Source organism: Rhea pennata, chromosome Z (assembly GCF_028389875.1).
Source record: "Rhea pennata isolate bPtePen1 chromosome Z, bPtePen1.pri, whole genome shotgun sequence".
Classification (NCBI taxonomy): domain Eukaryota; kingdom Metazoa; phylum Chordata; class Aves; order Rheiformes; family Rheidae; genus Rhea; species Rhea pennata.
Window position 1 is genome coordinate 58488824 of NC_084702.1, and position 23471 is coordinate 58512294.

The 23471-nt window shown below is 43.3% G+C and overlaps 1 long non-coding RNA gene across 1 annotated transcript in view; it reads left to right on the forward strand.

The window, feature by feature from the left end:
• LOC134153208 (uncharacterized) overlaps positions 1-22981 on the forward strand; it is a 41471-nt gene extending 18490 nt beyond the window's left edge. The window contains exon 3 of the long non-coding RNA XR_009961127.1: positions 21319-22981. This is a non-coding gene — a long non-coding RNA (uncharacterized LOC134153208). The remainder of the gene's footprint in view (positions 1-21318) is intronic.
• Positions 22982-23471: the final 490 nt, after the last annotated feature.

Below are 23471 nucleotides of genomic sequence, written 5' to 3' on the forward strand. Positions count from 1 at the left end.
CTCTGTGGCCCCATAACCCACAGGGGCTATGTGGCTTGCCAGGCAAGTCATCCAATCCCAGGACCCCTCCAAAAAGCTCTTACCTATAACAGAATATTATCCAGATAGACAGTATTTAAAGCTTTTCACTAGCCTCTGGAGTAGGCCAACAAAAATTGTTCAACAGAATTCACTATTTTGCTAGTATTCACGTGTAACTCATACAAGCCCTGCGATTTAAGCACTTGGAGTGTTTAAAAGCTAGGGATTTAAACACATGCTGAAATAACTTTTTATACAGTGCAGTTCTTCTGTTTCTTTCTTTCGTGCTCCTTATCTGCCTTTACTGGCTGCCTCAATTTATGATAGGTTCTAACATGGTTTAAGCATGTCTACTGAAAATCATTTTTGTTAAAGAGTACAGGTGGCTGGCTAAACATCATCTCTGGAAAAATATTTATACAAAAATGTGCTACCAAAAAGTTTTATTGTATACACTACAACTGTTAGAAGCCAGCACTGGCTAAAGACATGGAGGTCATAGGTGTTACAACCAACTATTCTTCTTCCAGATTTTTCAGACTAAAACTCAATGAGTCACGTTTTGCCCAAGTTGACTACTGTGAAATATCTGCTACTGTGAAATCATTTGCATTCATGGATGACTATTTTGCCAACAGGTTCTTCAAGAACTGTTCATTTCATCTAGGCAATTTTTGTTCTGCTGATCAGCTACCTGGCCTTTTTATTCATCTAGTCTAGTAAAATATTAAAAAGAGAAGCAAATCCAAAATACATGCTTCTGATAAGATGTCTCAGGTGGCTAATCATTCATGCTGAAATACATTAAACTTTCAAAATACACACTCATGATCACTTTGTCAGTGGTCTATAGCTAACACAAACCATCAAATACCAAAGAATCAAACTCACAGATTACATTAAAGAAGTATTTGCAAGAGTCAAAATTGTTCCTGGAAGCCAAAGAAATAAGGGCAGCAAAATGTGATCTTAAAGAAATGTATAACTTATTGATGGATTAATTTACTGTAAGTCCATTCTGTAACTAAAGTAATAGTAACCTTCAAAAATAGCCTGAAGCAAAACTTTCATGTGGCTGTTTCAGTTTAAGCAAAAATTGAAATTTTGATCCAAAAAATCCCCTTTATTTCTGACCCTATGAAATAAAAGCATTTTGAATAACTAAGTTGTAATGTTGTAAATGCAACACCACACTTTCTGCCAAGGGGGTATGTCACAGAATTCCACCATACCATAATGATATATATGTAGCAATAACTGAAAGCCCATGAAATACGAACATAAATTTAGATAACAGCAATTTGGAACTGCATTGTGAATGAGGCATACAGTACCACTGGGTTAAACCCAAATCAAACGAGTAAGCCATCATGTATTTCTCTTTTAGCTGATACTTCGACCAGCCCAAGATGGTATCTTCAAATAACTGGGGAGTATCTAGTGAATTATGCTTTCTTTTTCAAAAATTGTCTCTCTGCCTATCTTTACTGTTTTGTGGATCCCATTACTAGCAGAGCTGGAAACTTCCCAATACAATGAAGAGTTTGTACTCAATACAAAGCATATTTAATTGTCTTTGGCACGTCTTAAAAGCAAAGGTCCTTAATCAGGTGAACTCCTTTTGACTATAGCTGCATTTTGCAAAAATCTCTTTCAATAAAATGGATCTTTGTCCAAAAGGAATGCAGGAAGCAAAATGGAAACCCACAAGAACAGCTCTCAGGGTTTAATCCTTTAACAGTAGTGCGAGTCCGGAGAGACTGTGAGGCGTCTAAGTGGCTGTGGGTCAGGAGCGCGGGGACCTGCATCCCTTCTCCTGGGTGCTAATGTGGCCCACTGAAACATGCAGAGGGAAAGCCAAGGCACGTAAGCACGCTGTGACGCACTGTAACATGCTAGCTCCTTTGCCTTGAAGCTGCTTGGCGTGTGAAATTCAAACAAACTGGTTTTAGCCATTGAAAATGACTGCATGCTAGATTGCAAAGCGCTGTGAGCTGACTGCACGCAAACAGCGGGAAGGCAAAATCTGCAGGACTGTTGCCACCAGCTGAATGCTGCGGGCCAGACAGGGCTAGCAGGAGCCAGGTCTCTGCTGTGCTGCGGCATGGGGACATCTCGGGGCCTCCACAGAGCCATGCCGCAGCATGGGGCCCAAGCAGGTGCTGGGGCGCAGCGAGCTCTGCCCCGCCACAGCCCCGGGAGCAGGGAGCGCTGCAAGGCACTGGGGCCTTGCACGACCACTGTTCTGGGCACTGCAGCCCCCAGCTGCCATGTGCTGACCCCTGGCTCAGTATCTTCTGGGCACAGCATGGGAGCAGCCCCATGATCAGCTCCCCTGCTGCTAGTCACATGCTTAAAATTAAGCGTATTCTTACTTGTTTTGCTGGTTTGCAGCCAGATTACTCCACTCAAAACCCATAAAGAGGAGGAAAGGGTGGGGCTTGAGCTGATTCACAAATGGGTCGTTGTAGTGCATGGAGGCAGCTCTGAGAAAATACTGTCCTAACCCCAAAGCACAGGCACCAGTCCGGACCAGAATCCCACTGGGAGCCATACAAGCTCAGTCTGAAGGACTGACCACCAAATTTACAATCTAGTTAAGAAATAAAAAGAAGCTATGGAAAAAAATCATATCCACTTCAAAGATACCTGATGGGCAACACATTTTACTTGTTGCGAGCTGTTAGCTCAGAAGCTGACATCTCTGTGCAGCAAGCACGCTTCTGCCACTAGCTGTCTGGTTACAGCATGGCACATGTTGATGTTTGGGCAATACCATGAACACAGACTTGGCTATCTGTCTGGAAACGATTTCCACTTGCCCACAGCATTGTTCACAGACCCTTCTCCACCCTCTGCATCCATCCACTGTGCCGGTGCAGCCTCCACACTGCTCATCATTGCTGCTGCCCAACTAGCCCTGGAGAAGGTGACAGACCTCTCCCCGTCTTTGCTGTCTTGCAACACAACTGCCTCAGCACCAGTCTTCTCACTCAGCCACAGCTTGATCCCAGCGAGAAGGCAGCTCTTGTCTTGCTTTCCCTCATCAGTTTGAACCGACGCTCCATGCTTTGCCAACTTTTTCTAGCTTGAAGGGGAAGTCACCATGCTTCAGCATCTTGCATTATGTGATATTTTGTGTGCTGCAACAGAATTTAGGCTATATCAAGATAAAACATAATTGTTTTCAACAGTGATATAACATTAATAACTGCCTTTAGGAACAACCCGCTGTATGTGAGGTTTATGCCAAAGGTTCAGGAAATCACACATCTGGTTTGCTTTATCCGAGTTCTCTGGACTCACTGTGGACTAGACTATGGATTTACCCTCTAGCCCATAGTGAAGGACAATTTACTCCCAGAGACAAGCTAAAGACTGAGTTATAATTCAGCTACTGTCTTGAACTGTGCTTCTCTGCTGCTCTGTGCCCATCCCAGCTTATCACGAGTGCAGACTGGCTCTTGGCGCTGCTCTGGTGACCCTGACATGCTGCCCAGCCCCAGCTCCACTGCCCTCCACAAGAAGCAAGGCAGTGCCCCAGGAGCCAGCTTCCCCTTCATGGCACACCCTGGAGACACAGAGTGGAGGGGGAGAAGAGCATGGCACTGTGTAAGTGCCTGGGGCGGGAGGGTGGGCTGAGCTGCAGCCCTGACCTACATCTGGCATACCGTATGTCCCAGCCAGTGCACTCGTCGAGCCTGGGACTTGCACAGCCCAGCGCTGTGCCGTAAGCAGGGCCAAGGTTCAGGTGCTGGTATCTGCAGCACATGCAGCCTCTCCACAGCACCCCGCAGGTTCTTGAGGGAGTCTTTCCCTTGCAGGCCAGCTCCACCACCAGTTTTGATCTTGGCAGCACTGTAGGCAGGAAGGAGGACAGAGGGTGTGATCTTGCTCTGAGGCTGGCCCTGTAGCAGATACCCAATGCATGTGACCTGCGGCATCAGGAGCACCGCTTGGAACTGCAGAGGAAGCACAGGAGATCAGTGCCCATGCCCAGAGCGGTAAAGGAGAGGCCGACATTTTAGATGCAGTAAATCGTTACAGAACGAAGCTCAGCCTCCAAAGCTTCATTTACAATTAATACATGTTGCTAAGCAGAGCAGATCTGGGACACCCAGCTGGTGCTGCCCGAGGGAAGGGAAATGGTGCCTATCAATGTGGCAGCAGCTGAGCAGCCCAGCGGCTGCCTGGCTGAGGCAGTGCCTCCTCCTCGCAGCGCAAGCAGCAAGCCCACAAATTGGCCTGAGGTGGTGGGCAGCTGGAAGTCCTCTTCTCCCTGTGCACAATCACACAGAAACAAACTGGATGAGGTAGCTGGTCACAAGGATCATGTTGCAATAGCCAGGCCTTGTTTTAGCTGTATGAGCACTACCACTGACCCTCAGTTCTCCATCTTTGCAACAGAACGTAGCTTTTTGATGAAACATAAGTATCAAAGAGGCAAATGTTTTCATTAAAAATGAGGGGTTCGTGGAAAGTACCAAGGACTTGAAAACTCTGTTCTCTTTAAAGACAGCAACATTGCAAAGAGGGATTTTAATGATCTCTGATTTTTATTATAACTTTGTTACAGATATGTGTATGCATATACTTTTGTGAGTGAGCTTATTTCTGCCCTAATGAGCAAGCTAAAACATAGCTTTACGCTGCCTAAGGCAGAGCCAGAAGATTCCAATACAATAAAAATTCTCCACTGCCCCGAAGCCTTCATCTAGAATTGTATCCAAACCTGGCCTGAATTATTTCTGAAAGGGTAATTACTTCTTGATTACTTTTTACCAACCTCTAGGCTTCCAGTCTCCAGGCAGAAGTAGAACTGTCAGATGTCGAAAGAGAGAAAAACTACTCTTATGGTGACTGCAGCCCAGCTGGAAGAAAGAAATACAATAAATCTTTTCTTGTGGGAGCTCCAGACTGCTTTCCAAAGGCTGGGTGAGCTCTGATACATTGCTGACAAGCCTCCAAACCAATGACAGGATTCTGACCTGCCCTTACTACTCTGCACAAAAGAGGAAGGGAAAGCTTGGCACCAGTGGATCATCTCAAAGGTCGGAGTACAAAGAGGGCAGACCATATCCATTGCATTACTGTTCATCTCTCTGTGGAAGTAGACTGGGAGCAGGTACAAACCTTTCCCACCCTCTCAAAATGCAAGCCAGCAGAACAAGCCAGTGCAGCCTGAGAAGTCACCGGCCATGCAGTGTGCTACTCATCAGCAGCAGGTGACCTCCTGCTAATGCACGGCAAAGTCAAAAGGGAATCATGGTCCATTCCTCCCATAAAGTTCTCTGAGAGTGGACAGTTGGTGGTTGTCCCTTAAGCGGACCACATGACACATTTTTCAGATTCTCCCTCCTTTCTCAGCCTCACCTGTAACAGCGAACACTTCAGAAGAGAGAGTTTGAATTCTTCTCTATTTGTCTCTGTCTTGCCTGGGCATGACAGTAGCCTTACACACCACCTGCCAGTTTTCTACATCATCCTGAGCAGCCTACAAACCACCCACATGCAAACATCCACACTGGGGCAGGCGAGCAGTTCATGCAGTCTGCTGATGATTGTTCTCTTGGTTGTGTAGCCCAGCATTTCATCTTCTTGTTGCCTCCTTTCCAAGTCCAAGTCTTATCAGTGATCACTCTCTTAGTACAGAGGCCATTCCATATTCCTAAATCTTCTTCATCATACTCTTTTTTTGAACTTTTCACATTCTGAGCTGGTGTAACTGGTAGGGAACATAATATTCCAGGAATAATTCTGCTTTTTATGGTGGCAAGTAAGTTTTCTCTTTTGCGTGCTACTCATTTTAAGAAATCCTAACATCCAGATTTCGTAGTGTGGAACTGATACTAGCAAAGTCATGTCTTGCATGATTCCAGTCTTCCTGGATTTCTTATTGAGAGGCATTTCTTCATTTAGAGGCCATCCATATGTGTGTAAGGCTAGGACTTTTTTCCTCGTGTGCATGGTAGAAAATGCTCATATTAACATTAAATTTCATCATGTTGGTTTATCACCCAGTCATTCACTGTCAGCGGACCTTGTGAAAGTCATTTTTTTCTAGAAAATCTAATAGAATTATGCATGACTTTTCCTTTCTGGAGTAAATATGACCAATGCTTCAGCCTTTGACCATATGTCTTGGTTATAGCTGCTATATTTGAGTGAAAAATGCTGCAAGGAACGTGAATTCATTCTCAAAAAGAAAAAAAGAAAAAAAGAAAAAAACTCTGATATTGAACATCTTTCATTCCTTTTAGTGTTTTAAATTATGGCTTCCTTCCTTCATTTCTCTTTGATTCAGCAGATGCTACGTAGCATCAGGACGAGTTTGGGTAATATTTCACTGTACATTGGTTCCATAGGGTTCCTCCAACCACAAGGGTACCATACATTTTATATTGTTCAATATATCAAAGCCTAGTGGCAGGATGTGAAGTTTCTGTCTTGTGTATGTGCGTGGGTGTGAGTCTGTTTCTAGGATAAGAAAGGAAAATCATAAGAGGGAGCCATAGCACATATTGGTGTGTAATGTGAGACCAAAGGTTTCCATTTCACACATCAGCCCCGTAATTTCAAAGAGGCTGTGGTAAGGAACCACAAAATGATACTGTCATAAAACGCTAGAGTGCATGGAAGCCTGGGTGAGAGAAAGCAAGACTCCAGTGCTGACTGTGACACGGGTACCAGGAGAAGAGGGAGCTGCCATGGGCTTTTGGGCCAAGACTAAAGTCAATGGGCATTTTAAGACTGTCAAGGCCAAGGAGAAAGCTCAGAGGAGAGCTGTTTGTGTTGTTGACCAAATGATCTAATCTCAGCAGGAAGATGCTAATTTGAATTTTACTTTGGGTTCCTTGTGTTCGGGTGAGAATTGGGTGAGGATTCACTGATAATTCAGCCTACTCATGGTTCCAGAATGATAATAGTGGGCAATCAACAGGAATTATCATTATTATTAACCCTGAAACAGGCAGAACCTACAAGGTTCTGAACTACAAGGTACATATGTAGTTCAAAAAGATGTCCATCACCACTTTGCAGTTATTAAACCTGTCATATGCTCTGAGTAGTGGGTGTGTGGGCAAGTATGAATTCAACTAAAGGAAAATCATAGGAAATGGAAACATGCAGCTCAGATAAGAAAATGGCAATAATTTTTGATTTCCAATTCATGTAGCTGTATTCTAGTAGCACTGAAATATTCTGTTGTGTTGTCTTCACACATTTCTTGAGTTACTGATTTTTCTTCACAGGATAAGCAGTTATTGTGTTCAAATTCTTTCTTATTTTCCAAATCATCTGAAGATCTATCTTCTTGAAACAGGTCATTCCTGCAAAAATGATGCATGACTAATTAGTTAATATTTTTCCTGTTTACTGATTATCTCAATATCCATTTTTGAGAACATTCTCTCTTTTTAATTTAGGGAAGAGTTGTGATACTTTTGATGTCCTATGAGTTTTGCCCATATTCATAATTCATTTTATTTAGAAAGAGTTTAACTCTTTAAAATGAACTAGTGAGTATTCACATGGAGTAGATAAACAGATAGAAAGAAAACATGATTAAAAATTAAACTAATATTTCATTTTAATCAAGCCCTTTGCTTTTCTCTCAAAAAATATTAAAAAGAATACACAGAGTCACTACACAATTTTCTTTCCTCAGTAGTTGCACAGATTGTGTGTTATATCAGGTGCTATAGGGTCTGCTGTGGAAAGTGTGGTTTCTTTATTTATCATCTAGACCGTGTCAGGCAGTGAGTGAAACCTGAGTAACTTCTGGGGACACAACTTGTGATTCACCTCCCCCCTCCCCCCCCCCCAGTTTTTACTAAAGCTGGGAGAGATTGAAGGCTGTAGAGAGAAAGATGGCATAAGACAAGATGGTGAGGAGAGAGGTTGGATTGTAAAATCAGCACCTAAAGGAATTTAGATCAGGATGCCCGAAACTGGAGACTGCAAGGGCAAGTTCCACAAACAGGCTCTGATTTCAGGCATATTCATTTTGATTAGAAGTGAGCAGAAAATGGTTTTAATTTAGCAGCACCTCTTTGGCTAGGTTTTAACTTGGGTGGCTTGGATCCGGGAACAATTTTATTAAAACCAACCATGTTTGCTTGGGTCCCTGTTTCAGGTAACTGGCTCTGGTTTGGGTTCGTTTTCATGTATAGCTGCAGGCTTGTGCTCTCTCCCCCTCTCTGATGCCCTTTTGCAGCTCCCTCTACACTAGCCTGGCCACTAAAAGAACATTTCATTGTTAGAAGACCAGAGAATCAGGTTTATTTACTGGGAGTGACCTAGTTAGAGCAGAAGCGGAGGGAAAAAAACACATCTAATATAGTTTATCATTTTGAATAAGCACTGAAACAACTGCTAGCCATCCACTGCATACTTCACTCCTTGGATCAACAAAGGAGCCCTGCCAAACGTCAGATTATATATTCCACAGCTGAAGTGTTTGCATAACTTTTCAGTGGCTACCATTTAAAGAAAGAAAACCACTGATGGGCCTTTTCTTAATATGTTCTCCTAAGTTGACATGTTCACAGTGTACTGCCAGCAATCATTTTGTACTTGGAAGGCAAAGTGACTCATATCTTTGCCGTGGCCGCTGTGCCAGCTAGCAAGACGGGACTAGCCTCTCATATTTTCACAATCTCAGCATTCCATCGGAGGAACTTCAGCACGTTCGCAGGCAGTGTTCGAGAGCCCTGAGCCCACCTAACGTGCAGTGTAACTCTGGAATTGTGGCCTGGGAAAAGGTTTGCTTGTTGAAGTGGCAATCATGTGTTATCAGCAATGACATCTAGAAAACGTTCATTTGGCCATTTTGGTTGGTTGCCCAGTGACTCAAAAGAAATCGTCTGGTATTTCTCTTTGGAGGAAAGGAAAACGTGATTACATCCAACTTCAACACTGGCTATTGCAGTACTCCTATCACTGCCCAGATTTTGTCTTTACTAAAGAGTTACTCAAGAAATAGATTTCTTTTTCTAAGCAGCAGGTATTCAAATAAGCCTTCTCAATCTGTTGCTATAGACTACATCTTTCAGTATAGCAGTAGAGATTCACTTTTCTCCCTTTGAATACTGAGGTTTTCAAGCTGCTCTGGGGCTTTTTTGGCAGCATTCATCCTTCATGTCTTACTCAAATTGTGGCTTAGCTGAAACCATGCAGCCCACATACCTTCCTCTTGCAGCAGACTAGGGCTTGGGCAGCCAGGGCCACTATCCCATTATCAGTATTGAGCTGAGTTTTGCACATCACAGAAGAGCTTTTTCTATTTTTACTGAAAACCAAAGCTAACGAATATCCTCCCTGAAATGACAGGCTGTATGCAGAATAAGAAATCACAAGCAATCCCTGTAATTAGATAATGCTTTACAATCAGTGGAAGAAAAATGGGGCCAGAAAGAAAATTAGCACTCTAACTTTTTTTGATTTCCCTGTTAGAGGATAGAGCAAGACCTTTGAAGTTCTTCCATAGATATTCTAAAGGCATGTGTATTGAAACATTTGTAGAGGAGATTTTTTTCCTCCATTTTTGTCTGTTCTATAAAAGAAAGCAGGCTCTGGAGCTGGCATGAACAAGCAGTTTCTTCTTGTGCTTTCCTTAGAAAACTGTCCTCTTTCAAAATGCCAGCCACCTCCTAGTGTTCAGAGAAAAAGATGGCCTTGAGATGCAAGTTAGGTATAATGAACAATGAGGAGACACTCACTGGTAGGTGGATGAATGGTTTAGTAAGAGGAGAACTGAGATACTTCTTTAGCACCTATTAAACTTCCATGAAGTTTAGCTATATACTACCAAGTAGTTGTCACATTCCACCCTAAAAATACCTAAAGGATTTTTGGTAGCAAATGTAGTCGTTCATGCATATGCATTATAAAATACTGCAAATTCTTAAGAAATGAAAAACTGTCATATAAGTGGAAGACATTATTTATGTCTGCTGATACTAAATTTGAAGCCTTGCTTGGAGCAGATTGGACAAGATGACCTCCAGAGTTTTCTTCTAACCTCAATTCTTCTAGATTTCCAGTAGTCCCAAAATCATTCTGTACCTGCAATTAGTGTCAGGTACTTCAGACAAGCTATTGCATATTGCTACATTTATTTTGTCCTGTCTATTCAGATGTAGACTCATTTTTCTCCTCTTATTTAATAATTAATGCAAATACCATGGATATAGACCAAAAGATCCATCTTTGCAAAGGTAGGATGCTGCTCTGAAGGTAGAAGGCTTTTGCGTACCTTCTGATTCACCCATTTTTAATCTGTACAAGACCAGTTCTCCTCCATCTCCTTGTACAATAGATTCTGGGATAGGATGGTGCTTAAAAAAGGGCTAGTTGTAATGCTGCAGTACTGAGGATGGCTCTACAATGGACCAACTTCCCCACTGAATGGTCATCTGAACTCAGTAATAATCTAGCTCAGTCTTCTGCTTGTTGATGGACTTATCACCGTGTCCCCTTTGCCTATGGCATTTAGGTTTTGCTCTGCCAAGGTTCATTTCCATGTCTGTTTCCACAGCCAACTGGATTTCCACCAGCTTTCCAATAGCTGAGTAGATTTGAAGAGCATAGCACCACTATCACAGGCCAAAACTTGAAGGGTACACTTGTGCCCAAATTCACCAACTACTGGAGAAGGCAGCAAAGAATCCCCAGACAGCCCCTTCCTCTGTAAATGTCAAAGGGAATCCCAGCATGAGATTTCTAAGACCTTTTCAGGTTCTACACAAAGTACAATACGACACAGGAACAGATCTAGCTTTTGTGTGTGTGGAAAGTCATGAGCTAGGTAAGAGCTAACTAGGTAAGAAGTTAGTTCAGTCTCATGTAGATTGACCATAGGCACCACAAAAGAAGTCGAAGCCCTGCAGCACATGTTGTGTTGGATTGAGAATCCTTCCCCTTCACATGAAATCTGTGCTTCAAAGCAATCTTTTTTCAGGTTAAAACCCTCTTTCTTTGGCTGTGCTCCATTTATGGTATTACATTTATGGTATTATTGGCTGTATGGTATTACACCACATTCCTTTTTACATGTGGTTTAACAGCACCCCCATGGCAGTTCGTAAGTTCTGAAGAAATCAGGGAGTGGAACAGCCCAAAAGAAGCTGGACTCTGTGAGGGAGTGAGAGCTTCCAAAAGTACTTATGTGGAGGCAGATGTCAGATAAATATAGATGCCTGCTAACTTCTTTCAAGAAAAACAAAAATATTCTAAAAATAAAGCATTAAATAGGCTAACTGAATATACCAGCTCCATCATTTCTTATTATCAGTGGCGTCTATCACTTTGTTAACAGCTCTTCAACCACTGTTGTTATAAAAAGCTGTGGTTAATTTGAAAAAATAAAGGTGATTTTTTTGCATGGGTTATGTGACATCCTCCTTCTATAAACAAACACATTTTAAAGATGGGCACATACATAATGCTTAGGTGGGACATTTTTGCAAGTTTTTCCTCTTTAATTTTTATGACTTGGAGCCAGAGGATTATTGTTAAGATCATCTGTTAGCGCAGTAAAGCAATGCTTCATACTGCTAGGTCATTCGCTAGGAAGTGCGGCTTAAAAATATTCCTGAAAAAATCAGTTTTTCTTAAATTCATTCACTCTGTGAAAACAAAGGTTCCCATAGGAAAGGAGAAAGAGGGACTAAGTGCATAAACTCAGATGGTGGGAGGAGACCTGCTGATAAAAGTAGAACTGTGGCCATTGCTGTTCCACCCTAGTTAGTGGCTCTCCAGACTCCATGCACACTTTTTCAGGACCACTAGCCCATCCATTTGAAACAGCCACGAGGAAGGTAACGCATGCATAATTTGCAAAATGGCCATGAGCTACTTTCAGAAGACCTCCTTTCGGGGCTGTTTGATGAATAAGAATTCCAGCACCAGCGGATCACTCCATGCTGGTGTGTATCACTCCACTGATCCTAGGAAAGTCAGCATGCAGGCTTAGGAACAAGAAGAGTTAAAAATTGACTAGACTGTTCATCCGAGTGAAACGCTCAGTGCTGACCTGACCACAATGGGAAGGTACCCTTGCTGAGAAGCAGTAACTGCTTCTCTCTATTGATCAGATAAGGAGCCATGGCCCAGCAGCCGTGGGTAACAGGAAGAGGAAGCCAGAGTCACTCATTTCTTTTCAAGCTAAAATACAAGAGCTGTTTTGGCAACTAGGTTAGCTAGATTCTGTAAGGAGGCTTCCAAGTGCCTCAGAGGGGGGAATGAGAAAGTCAAAAATCAGTTCAAAAATCAGCTAGGCTCCCAGAGGCTAGATTTTTAACAGTGCTTGAGACTGCTGATGCTAGTGAGTTACAGACAAAAGTTCTCTGCATTCCAGGGGAAAGGCCTTGATTTGTGTAGAGATAACAGGGAAGAAGACATTAAAATTAAATTAAAAATAGGAAAAGAGAAAAGCTGGAAGAATTACATATTCACAAGTCAATCTATATGCAAATTTAAATCAATAAATATAGATTATATATGTGTGTTTTGAGTAGATTCTTACAGGAATTAACTGATGAACTTACTGGAGCACTTACAGAAGCTTTGGAAAATTAGGGTTCACGAGTCTTCACTATTTCATTGCACTCAGACACCCATGGGCCAGATGTTGCCACCTTGGCTAAGACTGAGTCATCTGTCGCTTCAAATGTGGTCTTATTAAAATGAGAGGAAAGACAGTGAAATTAGCAAATTTTTGGCACTAAGGAGTTCACGTAATGACTACTGATAAAGGCAATATTGGTTTCTGGGATAAAAATTCTTCAAGATGTGTTTGTAGTTTTGATTTACTGAAGATTTGGCTACTAGGTATCTACATGCAGCTTGCGAACTCAGTTTCACGTTTGGAGTTCTTGACGAGTTGCATTGTTGTGACTCTTCACTGTAGCTCTCGCTGCCTTATACATCTGGGGGAGAGGAAAGGAAGACTGGCACCTGCAAGTCTGCCTCTGAATTGGCAAGGTATTAAAACATTTAGCAAGTGAATGGTCTGCTTTTCAAGCAGAACAATGAAATCGCTGCCATCTAGATAAAAAATAGTTTTTCAAGTCTGGCCTCCTGATGGCTAACTAGCAAAAAGCAGACTGAGGGAGACCTTGATTATCTGATGGGTAGATTTTCAGGTTGACCTGGCAGGGGAAGTTGGAAGTTAAGAAAAGACGAAATTTGCTGTAACTAAGCATGAAGGCAAGATTAAACAGAAAGGAGAAAGTGAATGAACACAGTGGCTTCCTGGCCTTCCCACATAGCCATTGCCTTCTGGGGTGAAAAGGAAACTGAGGAAGGGGTTTGTGTGGGGGCTGTGTTGGCTTTATTGGTGTCTCTCAGATGCTCTCTGTAGGCTAAGTGCAAGGAGTTTAGACTGCTGCTTTGCATAGTCTGTGCATTGCTGAGTCGGCCATCTGTGTTGCCCCAATGCAGTGGCCAGGAGAGCAGATGTGGGGCAGGCTGCCCATGTTGCTCTGAGGCAGTGGCCAGGAGTGCAGATGTGGGGCAGGCTGCTCCTGTCACCCCAGGAGAGTGGCCAGAAGAGCAGATGTGGGGCAGGCTGCATGTGGCTGGTGCTCAGTGGAGGCCAGGGCTGGGCAGGGAGGCTCCCAGAGGGGACCCGGCTGGCAGTTGCTGACCAGAAATTGTGTCTGGGGGCTGAAGCTGGCGACCTGAACTAAAGCCTACCCAAAGCCTAGAGACTGATAAAGCAGACTGGCCTCAAGATACCAGTCATAGTCATGTGGAAGAGCTTGACCTGGCTTGGGCCAAGCAGTCATTAAGGTCTGAGAGCTCCTGTAATTGTTAACAAAGCCTGAGCATGGCTGTTTCCAATCTGCAGCTTTGCATTTCAGCTCCACCCAGGCTTTCTTTCCTATGGGTGCACACATGTGCCCAGACAGATCTGCTTGGGAGTGGGAAGCTGCTTGGTGGGGCTAGAAATGGCCCCAACATGTCACACTGCAGTGCATCCTGGCAGGCGCTCACCTTCTCAGCTCATGCTTGTCTGAGGCTCTCCTCATTCCAGCACTCAGACACGGCATCCACAGCTTAAACCCCCTCTGAAACAGGGATGGTTATGTACATAAGCTAAGGGACACAAGCAGTGCTGGGATGGCTCCTCTGCATGGAGGCTGTCTCCCTGTGAGTGTCAGATCGCTTTGGGAGCAGGATTACTCACTTCTCACAAGTACTGCTGCCCTCTTTTAGGTGGGGTTCAGCCCCTGCTTCTTGTACGTGTTCTCCACCACCTCCTAATGCTCGGTTCGGCCCACCTTGGGCTTTGCATATCTCTCAGCTATGACAAAAAGAAAATCTGCAGTACCAGTCAATGAATTTAGTTCTGTTCTTAGCAGGCATGAAGAGAACCTGGAGCAGTATGCATTTGTGCCTGTGGAGTTTCTTCATTGACTGACTAGTGGCCCACTGTGACATGATGGATGTTTCCTCCTACATGCACACCCCTGGGTTTATTGGCCTCTCTGTGGCAATTCTCTCCCCTGAACAGCCTTGTCAGCAAAAGAGTGAACAGCTGCTCATGAAAGAACAGGGATCTGGAGGAGCCCCTACCACAACCACTCTCCCTGAGGAACAGGAAAAGGAAAGCTGGTGAGAGTGGGCAGAGAAGAGGGAGAGCAGGAGAGACATATCTGCTGGCATCTGCTCCAGTCTGCGCCGTGCTGCCCTGACACCAAGAGAGAGGAGCAACTGAAGCTACAACCAAATGAGCAGTGCTTGGCACCAAGCCCCCGGCCCTTTAGGAAGAACAAAATGTCTGTGCTTTAATAAGGAGTTACCGGACACATACTCTACTGCAATGCCCCCCTCCATGTACCGGTGCCTAGGCATGTGCTCCTTCACAGAAATCCCTCCCCTCAGTTCCCAGAAGGGACTGCCCAGGCCCTAGCCCACAGCAGGCATCCTAGGCCATGCATGACCTTCAAGGCTGAAAAGGCGTGAGGTTAATTTTATTTGCAGTGAGCATTGCCAAGGGACACTGTTCTGGCTATACATATCTGACCCCAGGCTCTTCACAGGTTCACTTGCTCCACAGTTTATATGAATTTCTTCACAAATTTCCACTGAATCTCTCTGATGAGAGGCCCTTGAACATCTCCATGGGCAATCTGTTCCAGCACCAATTGCCCTATTCATACATCTTCTTGAAAGCAGCAAGAGTCCTTGTCTGAGGCAGTTGCATTTTCCTGTCTTAGCCTGGGGAGAAGTGAACTATATCCCTTGACCTGAGCTGTCTGTATCTTGGAGGTATAAATATGGAGCATTTTCTGTGACAGGTTCTGAATCAACTGAACTCTCTCTGTTCCTTCTTTTGCCTCACCCGGAGCTCTCTCCTGTTGCTGTGGTTTTCAACGTCATGTTGACATTCTCATATTCCATCCATCCCTCCTGCTTTATTCACCACCTGGTCTGGTACAAAGCAGTAACTTCCATCCTAGCATCAGCCAGTGAAACCACACTGCAGGACGTCAGAGTATTTTTCTCTTTCTCCACTCCTCCAGCTCTCCACAGCCCGCTCTGAGCAGGAAGGCATTACAAGGCAGTTACCATGTACAGCATAGTGCAGTGGGGATAGGAAGACCTTTTCTGATAGGAACTACCACTGCATCTATCAGGAACATGACAGGCAAGACAGGACATGTTATTTTCAGCTGTGTAGAAAAATCTCCCTTACCGCAAACCACAGAGTCAGTACGGACTACAAATACCCAGACCAGTGCTCATCCGTCCTTCTGCATGTACTGACTGACTGGTCACACCTCGACACACACTTGACCTTTCTGTGGTGAGGGTGGCTGTGATTAGCACTGCCCCCTGTACACCCATCATCCCATCACACATGACAAGACTTCTTTCTGGCCACCCGGACATGACAACTTTCAGCATTGCAAGGGATTGAGACATCCTTGTTGTGCTTGTGTCTGAGCTCTTTCATTTTCTTGCCTGATCCAAGCAGTCAGGTATGTCTGACTAGACTTATTCTCCAAGTGTCACCTCCATGCTATCAGGCTCCACCAGAAGCAATCTGCTTCAGACATCACTGATTAGCATCATTTCTCTTATTCTGAGTTTCACCATGACATCATCATGCCTCTTACTGGTGTGTCAGGTGGGATCCCTAAATGAGGGAACTGTGGAGGCTTTCAGCTGTCCCTCAGCTTTCTGCAATTGCAGGCATTCAACTGAATTTTGTTTTCCTGAGCTAAGATTTCTCAGTGGTGCCAACATTTCTTGAAGATGAGATATAACTTTGGGAAATAAAACATTGTTCCTAATATATTTTCCAAGCCAGTGCCATTGCCTAGCAGCCACAAGTCATGGATTGCTAACCATTTCTTCAGAGCTATGTTGGCCATTCTTGATTAATATGATCAAAATATTATAGCTCAAATCCTAGATGTCATGTTTTCCTGGGGATCCATTGAATTAGTACCAAATATCATCCACTGAAAAAATTATCTATTTCAGAAGAATTCAGCCCTATTCAGCTGCTTTAAATCTGCTGTGATGTGTAGTAAAGTTCTGCATGTTCTGCTGTTTAGCTATTACATTATTTGCCCAATATATAAATAATATATTATTTAGCTATTATTATTTGCCCAAGTATAGTCAATATTAGTGTTTTATTCTGTTTTATTGTATATGTTTATTAGTGGCACTCACTAGCTTTGTTCAGAATAAGTGTCAGGCTCACCGGTTGTCATTTCCTGCATTTCCTTTCCTATTCTTTTCAAAGAGAAACATCATCATAGAACTGGAGCAATATTTGAAAAGTTTATCAAATTTTGGCCTCGGTAAAGCAAAATTAGTTTCATCTACATTTGTTGAATTTGCTTCCTAGGAATATTCTTGTAAATACTGGCAGCACATTATCAGAGAGAAGTGAATTTAAAATAATTCTGACAGAACTTTCGGTAAAGTTAATTAAAAGCTCATAATTGTGCCTGTTTGTAGTCAAAATCTTATTTTAGGAATTAAACATATACAGCAAGACAGCAGAAACATTTCTATGTGTTATTTTGTGCCTAGTTAAGCATTACTAATATACTTCAAATGTCAAATACTTGGAACAAGCAATTCACAATTAACAGGTCAAGATTTTTTTGTAGAACCTGATTTCTTCTATAACTAATTCTGAATAGCAAATGCATTCAAGAAAGTCACAGTCATGAAAAACATGTAAAAATGGAATAAATTGCTGGTTTTATCCAATTTGTTAAACTCTATGTAACTGCATATTTTGTGATGCAGATAGAAAGTACAAATGGTGCCTGTAAAACAAAAGTACTTGGCCTCCAGGTGAGCTATTTACTGCTTCACAGGCATCTTCCTGCAATGAAGGAATCATTTTCAGAATGCTGAGAGTAATATTACTACTATTTGTCTGCTTCTGTGTTTCTTTTTCCGTGGGCATATGAACCACATTTACTCTGAATATGTCCCCTCTCCGTGACACCAGCACCAGTGGAGAAGATAGGATCCTGGGTTGCCCAAATCAGCAGCGAGGTGCTGGGATAACTGACCACCTCCATATTTGTGTCCCGCTTTTCATTTTCAAACTGCTTGCCGGCAGGAGGCCAGACTGCCGGCAACCTGTGCAGACGGGAGCCCGTGCAGACCCGTCGCCAGGCCTGGCAGTGGTGAGAAGCAGATGGTGCCGGGTTCCTGTAAACTCCTCTTTCTGAGATGTCCTAGTCTGCCCAGTGCAGGCAGATATCAAAAGCTGACATCGCTCACATTGGCAGTAGCATTGACAAAACAGCCCGGGATGTGATGATTTTGTGTGTGTCTGCTGCAGCTTTTCCTTTCCTTGGTTGCCCAAGAGGTTTTGTCCATGGAAATTTTAGTTTAAAAAATAAGGAAGTGCCGTGCCTCCTTGTTGGACACAAACATTCAGACTCAGGAGTGGCATGTCCGACCTCCAGCCCCAAGAGCAGGGACGCATGGCAGCCAGCACCCGGCCTGATAGCAGTCCTCAGGGATGTGTGCTAACTGTGCACAAGCCAAATCTCATTATAAGACAGCAGAGATATACGCATAGAAAAATGTGTCTATGGCCAGGCTGGATTCCTGGAGGTTCCCATGCAAACAGCAGGCATGTGGCTGCCCCCACAAGGCCCGGCGTATCTGTCGGCTCTCATTATATGGAGTTCAGCATAGGAGAAAAGAGAAAAATGTGAAAGCACCGACAGCTCATCAGGGAACAGAGAAGGGTAGTTTGTCCTTTCTGGTGCCAGCACAAGGGAATCTGTCCCTCAGGAGTACTGATCTTGAAGTCAACAGGATTAGGTACCTGCTGGAAGTTAAGCAGATGCTTACATGCGCAGCTGGATTAGCACCAGCTCCATGTGTGGCTGAGCACTAACTCTTGTGGTAGTGCTAAAGAAAAGTGAACAGATACAAGGACAGGGTCAGCTGAACTTCTAGGCATCCACCAAAACATTTGCAATAGCCCAATACCTTAAGACAATTGTATATATATTTTTGAAGGAATATATATTTGGAGGAGGGAAGGGAAAAAAAAAAAAAGATATAGTTAAACTCCAAAGTCCTACACACAGAGGAGCAGCATAACTAATGCTTGTGCTCAGTCTCCCTGGTACAAACACCCTTGGCTCTTCATAGCCTTTGCCTTACATGCATTCATCCATGCGCGCGCACACACACACACACACACACACATATATATATATATCCACACGCATACACACATATATGTATATACTCTTCACGTTTCTGGTGAGAAGTTAGTCCTGAACATTTGTGTGGGAGTAGGTCAAAGGAGGCAGAGAACAAGCTTCCCACTCTGATGGCCTCTCCAGGGGAATCTGCCCCGCAAGCGCAATGGGAAGAAGGGCCCGTGCCCTCCTTCTGCCCTTGTGGCAGCTGACCACGTGAGTCACCCCAGCATAGCACCCTGTGAGGCTGACCAGCATCTGCACAGCAGGTGGCTTGAATAGCTTTCTGTTACATTTTTAACATTATGTGCCCCAGTTGCGGCTTAGGAACCACCAAGCGATCTTTATTCTAAATGCAAGAAGTGCATTTCATTTGCATAGCTCTGATGGGATTAAAGGAGGCATTAGAGTAATTAAGGTCACTGGGGTTTGCCATTTGCTTAATCCCTAAATCCAGCTCTGCTCCAACATTATTCAGTAATATCATGGGGCAAAAGGTCCCTGCAACAATATATGCCTGTCTAACCTTCCATCATAAAGGGATAAATGATTTTTGGACAGTTTAAAGGAGTAAAGGGAGAAGGCTTTGTGTGCACAGCATAGGCCCAAATCAGTGCAGCACCATGCCTGCAGACAAGGTAGGTGGGCAGGAGCTCCCCTTGCCTAGCAGATGGCACACAGAAGACAGTAGCAGCCGTGAAGAGCTATGTCTCTGCGGATTTCCAGCACCGGCAGCTTTTCATATGTTACAGGTGAGAGCATCTCCTGGATGCGACAACGGCAGACTTTGACACACAGGGTTTGTCACGCACGGTTTTTACACGTTGCACTGGCAGTGTGCAACTGATGAAGGATAACAACAGTTCTCCTGCTGCTGTACTGTTTTCCTTTCATTGCTCTGACACCTGGTTTCCAAGAAAACAAGCAGCTTTTCCTGTTTTCAAAATTCTAGGTTTGGTAAAATCAAAAACATTTAACTAATGGGAATATGAGAAATGAATACATCTGAAATTTTAAGTTTCACGTTTCAAACTTATTTGAAGAGAACTAAAAAAATGGAAAAGAAATGCCTATGATCACGTGTGTCAGTGAAAATTTGTTTTATAAATGACATATACATTATTTTCCACATAGGCTTCACAAGAAACTTTGCCTCAGATACCATCTGAATCCAAAGCAAACCATGTACTATACTAATGTCTTACGTTTATCTGTTTTTTTTTCTGGTTCCAGGTGGGAATATTTATAATACTTTTTACTCACGAGAGCTTATATGGTTTTGGAAAAAAAACAATCTTGATCCTAAATAGGCATTTCAGTAAATTTATTTCGGATTTTAAAATGCTAAGTGATCCCTCTGTTAAAATGATAGTTGCACAGGCAACATTTGGAAGATACTGTATTGTTGAATATTATTCTGTTCTTCTGAGCAAGCATGCAGCAGTTATTACTTTTAATTAAATGTGCATGCATTTGATAATGCTGAAGGCCTTAACTCCCAAGGCTTCGTTGTTATCTGTAACCCAAAGCTGCTCTGATTCAATTGAAAGAGCCCTAAAGCAGAATTACGCTGATTGAAACTACTCTGGGGACCCAAAAGCATGTATATTTTCCTTTTCACAAGTTCAGTTAGCTCCAAGGCAAATGAACAGATTGTACTATTAACATTGTTAATAGATGGGCCAATTCACTGTAAGTTATGTCACTTTGAAGGAATCCTTTAGTGGCACTCCAGTGCACAGTGCCAGAGGAATAGGTGCGTCGCCAGACAAAAATAAGCTTTGCAGAACTCTCGGCCAGGTAACTGCTTCATAACAATATTTTAGCAATGATCCTGTCACTATTTTGTACTTGACCCATCATATCTCTGCGGTCTTTCCATTGGCCAGTTCAAACTCCAAGCAAAATAAAAGGAGCTAAAGGATAAAGAAAAAAAAACAGATTTGAAACTGAGTGGAATAATTGAAACAGTTCTAGCCATGCTATGGATAAAGAAATAGTGGATTCAGAACTTAGGGAAGTAACTGAAGCAGCTTGAGTGGTGCTAAATGCTGTCAAAAAGCTGACAGGTTTCCTTGAAACAGCTTTGGTGACACACCTGTCCCTGGCTGTGACCCATATGTTGCTCCAGTCCTGTGTCTTATTGGAGTGGAAAGTGGTCTCACAGTAGTGGGACAATATGTACAAGTGGGAATTAAAACACAAGCAACACATTTCTTGTCGTGCCATGGATAAACAAGAGTTAGAAGGAATTATTTTGCCTCTAAGCTCTTCGGGACAATAAACATACAGTGCTCGGAAAAGTAAGGCTTCAGCCCATAGCCAGGTCTGTACGTACTGCAACACAGGTAAATGAAAAGGAATAAGCTGGGGGTTTCTGTAGTGGGGGAGTTCATGTGTTACTGTGCACAGCTTCACCCCTAGCAAGGACCATCTGGTGGGCCAAACCACAGAAGAGAGGAGGCGGGCGGGAAGGCCTTTTCTTAGCCTCTGGCTTGCCAATTTGCGTTTATATAGGAAAACAATTTTTGTCGACTTTCCTGTCCTTATTGTTTCCCCAAACAGAATGCTTTTCTTTCATCCTCAGCAGTCCTAAAAGAAAGCATGTCTCCACTGCGGGCAAACCTGTGGCTGGCTCTCGTGCGGAGGTGCGTGTTCCCACGCTCCGTCTCCTCCCTGCCCCAGCACACTGGTGCAAGGCTGATTTCAGGAGAAGCCTCATGAGCAGAAACAGGCCCTGCCTGGCTTGTCCAGGGAGCATTAGCCAACAAAAGAGAAGAACTGAAGTCATCCCTGCACTGCACCAGGCTATAAACAGACCAACACAGCAAGAAGAGAAAACCAAGCCAATCTGATGTATAATGCAATGAGTGCTGAGCCACCCTGCTGATGCACAGGTTGTGCTGGTGTTTTATTCACTAGCACAAGCCAAAGGTATAATCTGGCCCTGAAGAAAGGGCCTTGTGTAGCATTGTTGTCATGTGCATGGGATGTTAGTTAGCTTGCTGTTCTTACAGCAGGGGTTTGAATGAGTGCAGCAGCGCTGCGTCTGACGCCACTTTATTCACACCCTCCTGCCTCCTGAAGCCATTCTGCAAAGGTGCCCGGGGACTAGGCGGCTGAATTAATTTCCAGAGGCAAACATAGGCTGAATCTGCGAATAACCGAGGATGCCTCCCTGCACTGGAGCTTCGCAGTGAGCCAGGCCCTGTTCGGGGCAGCGACCTCGGAAGGTGCAGGAGGCTCTGCCGAGGGTGCTTGGGGTGTGGGCGTGCTGCGTTGTACAGACATGGCAAGGCTGCAGTATCCCAACCACACGATTGCAACATTTTCTCCACCCAACAAGCCAAAGAGACAGGTATTTGAGGATTAGCTTATTTTTTTAAAGAAATCTTCCAAGTGAATGAGGAAGAAAAAGGAATGTGCAGAATGTTCTAAAGGATGCAACTGCACAAACGCAAAATAAACAAAGATAGAAGAGTACGTCGTGGAGCAGGAAGCTTTTGAATACTTTTCTTAACTGAAGAGAGATCAGCACCAATTTTTTGGTCCCTGACTGTTCCCAGCATGTTAGAAGGGTGGTTGGGAATTCTGTTTTAAGTAAACAGCATCTGCCATTTCCATGGGCAGTCTGAAAGTGCTGAGTAGCTGGTAAAGAGATTAGCACTGTCTGACTTCTCTGCTAATAACCGATTCGTTACCGAGGCTTGGCAGGGCCTTTGCAATTGTCAGATATAAATGCTGTCATTCTTGAATATTGTTCTTCTGATGTAACTAATATTTATTTGAAGGATACTGTGGTCTTGCAAGTTCAGGTGAGTTTTCTGAACCCATGTCTCAATGTGAAAAGAAAACAGGGTTTAGGAGAAAAGAATCAAAACAAGTTTACCTTAGATGGCACATCTATTTAACACCTAACGTGTCATTATAATTGTCTCTCTTAAAAGGGCATATTTTAAAACATACAGTTGAAATTTAAGCAAGTATCTTGTCTAAGTTGGCCTGGGATCAGTAAAGCTACCTCATATTGCGTCTCCTCTTTTGGAAAACACTAAGTAACTCTTCTGAGTGCTAAAGAGTGACTTCTAAGCCACTGTGAGTAGTTTCATCACCAGAAAAGAGATGCAAAATTTTAGACAATTCCAGATTCTTATCAATAAAAATTAAATGTAGAAAGGACATAGTTGTGTTCTGTCTATGATTTGCTTATAGCAACAATATACTGAATAAAGGAAGTGCATTTACTGAAATTCTCATTAAGTTTATTCATTCCATTGTCTTTTAAATTAGTCCAGAAAAAATGTCTTCATGAAAGTTGTAAGCGTTTGATTGCTTTTGATTAAAAATATCAAATAATAGAGATGTGTTTTACTCTGCATTCCCCAATTTTAATTTCTTTATGCTTTATACTACATCTCTGCTGAACAGATGGCAGCTAGCTCCTGACAATGATACTTCACTAGTCTTGGCAGGATGATGATGGTTCAATCAGCCATTAATCCCACAGCAGATAATGGCTGAAAGCACTGGAGCAGGTCACTCTTGTTGACCAGATTGTGTAAATCTGTATGCTTTTTTCACTGATTCCTTTGAGAGCTTTTTAATTTGAATATGCAACATTCAAGTGTCCCTAATTTTGGGCTTCGTTACAAATATTCACCCTGTTCTCAGATGATCCTCACATCTAGTGAAAAAGTCTTTGCATGCAAAATAAAAATTGTTCTCCAAAATAATTGCTGC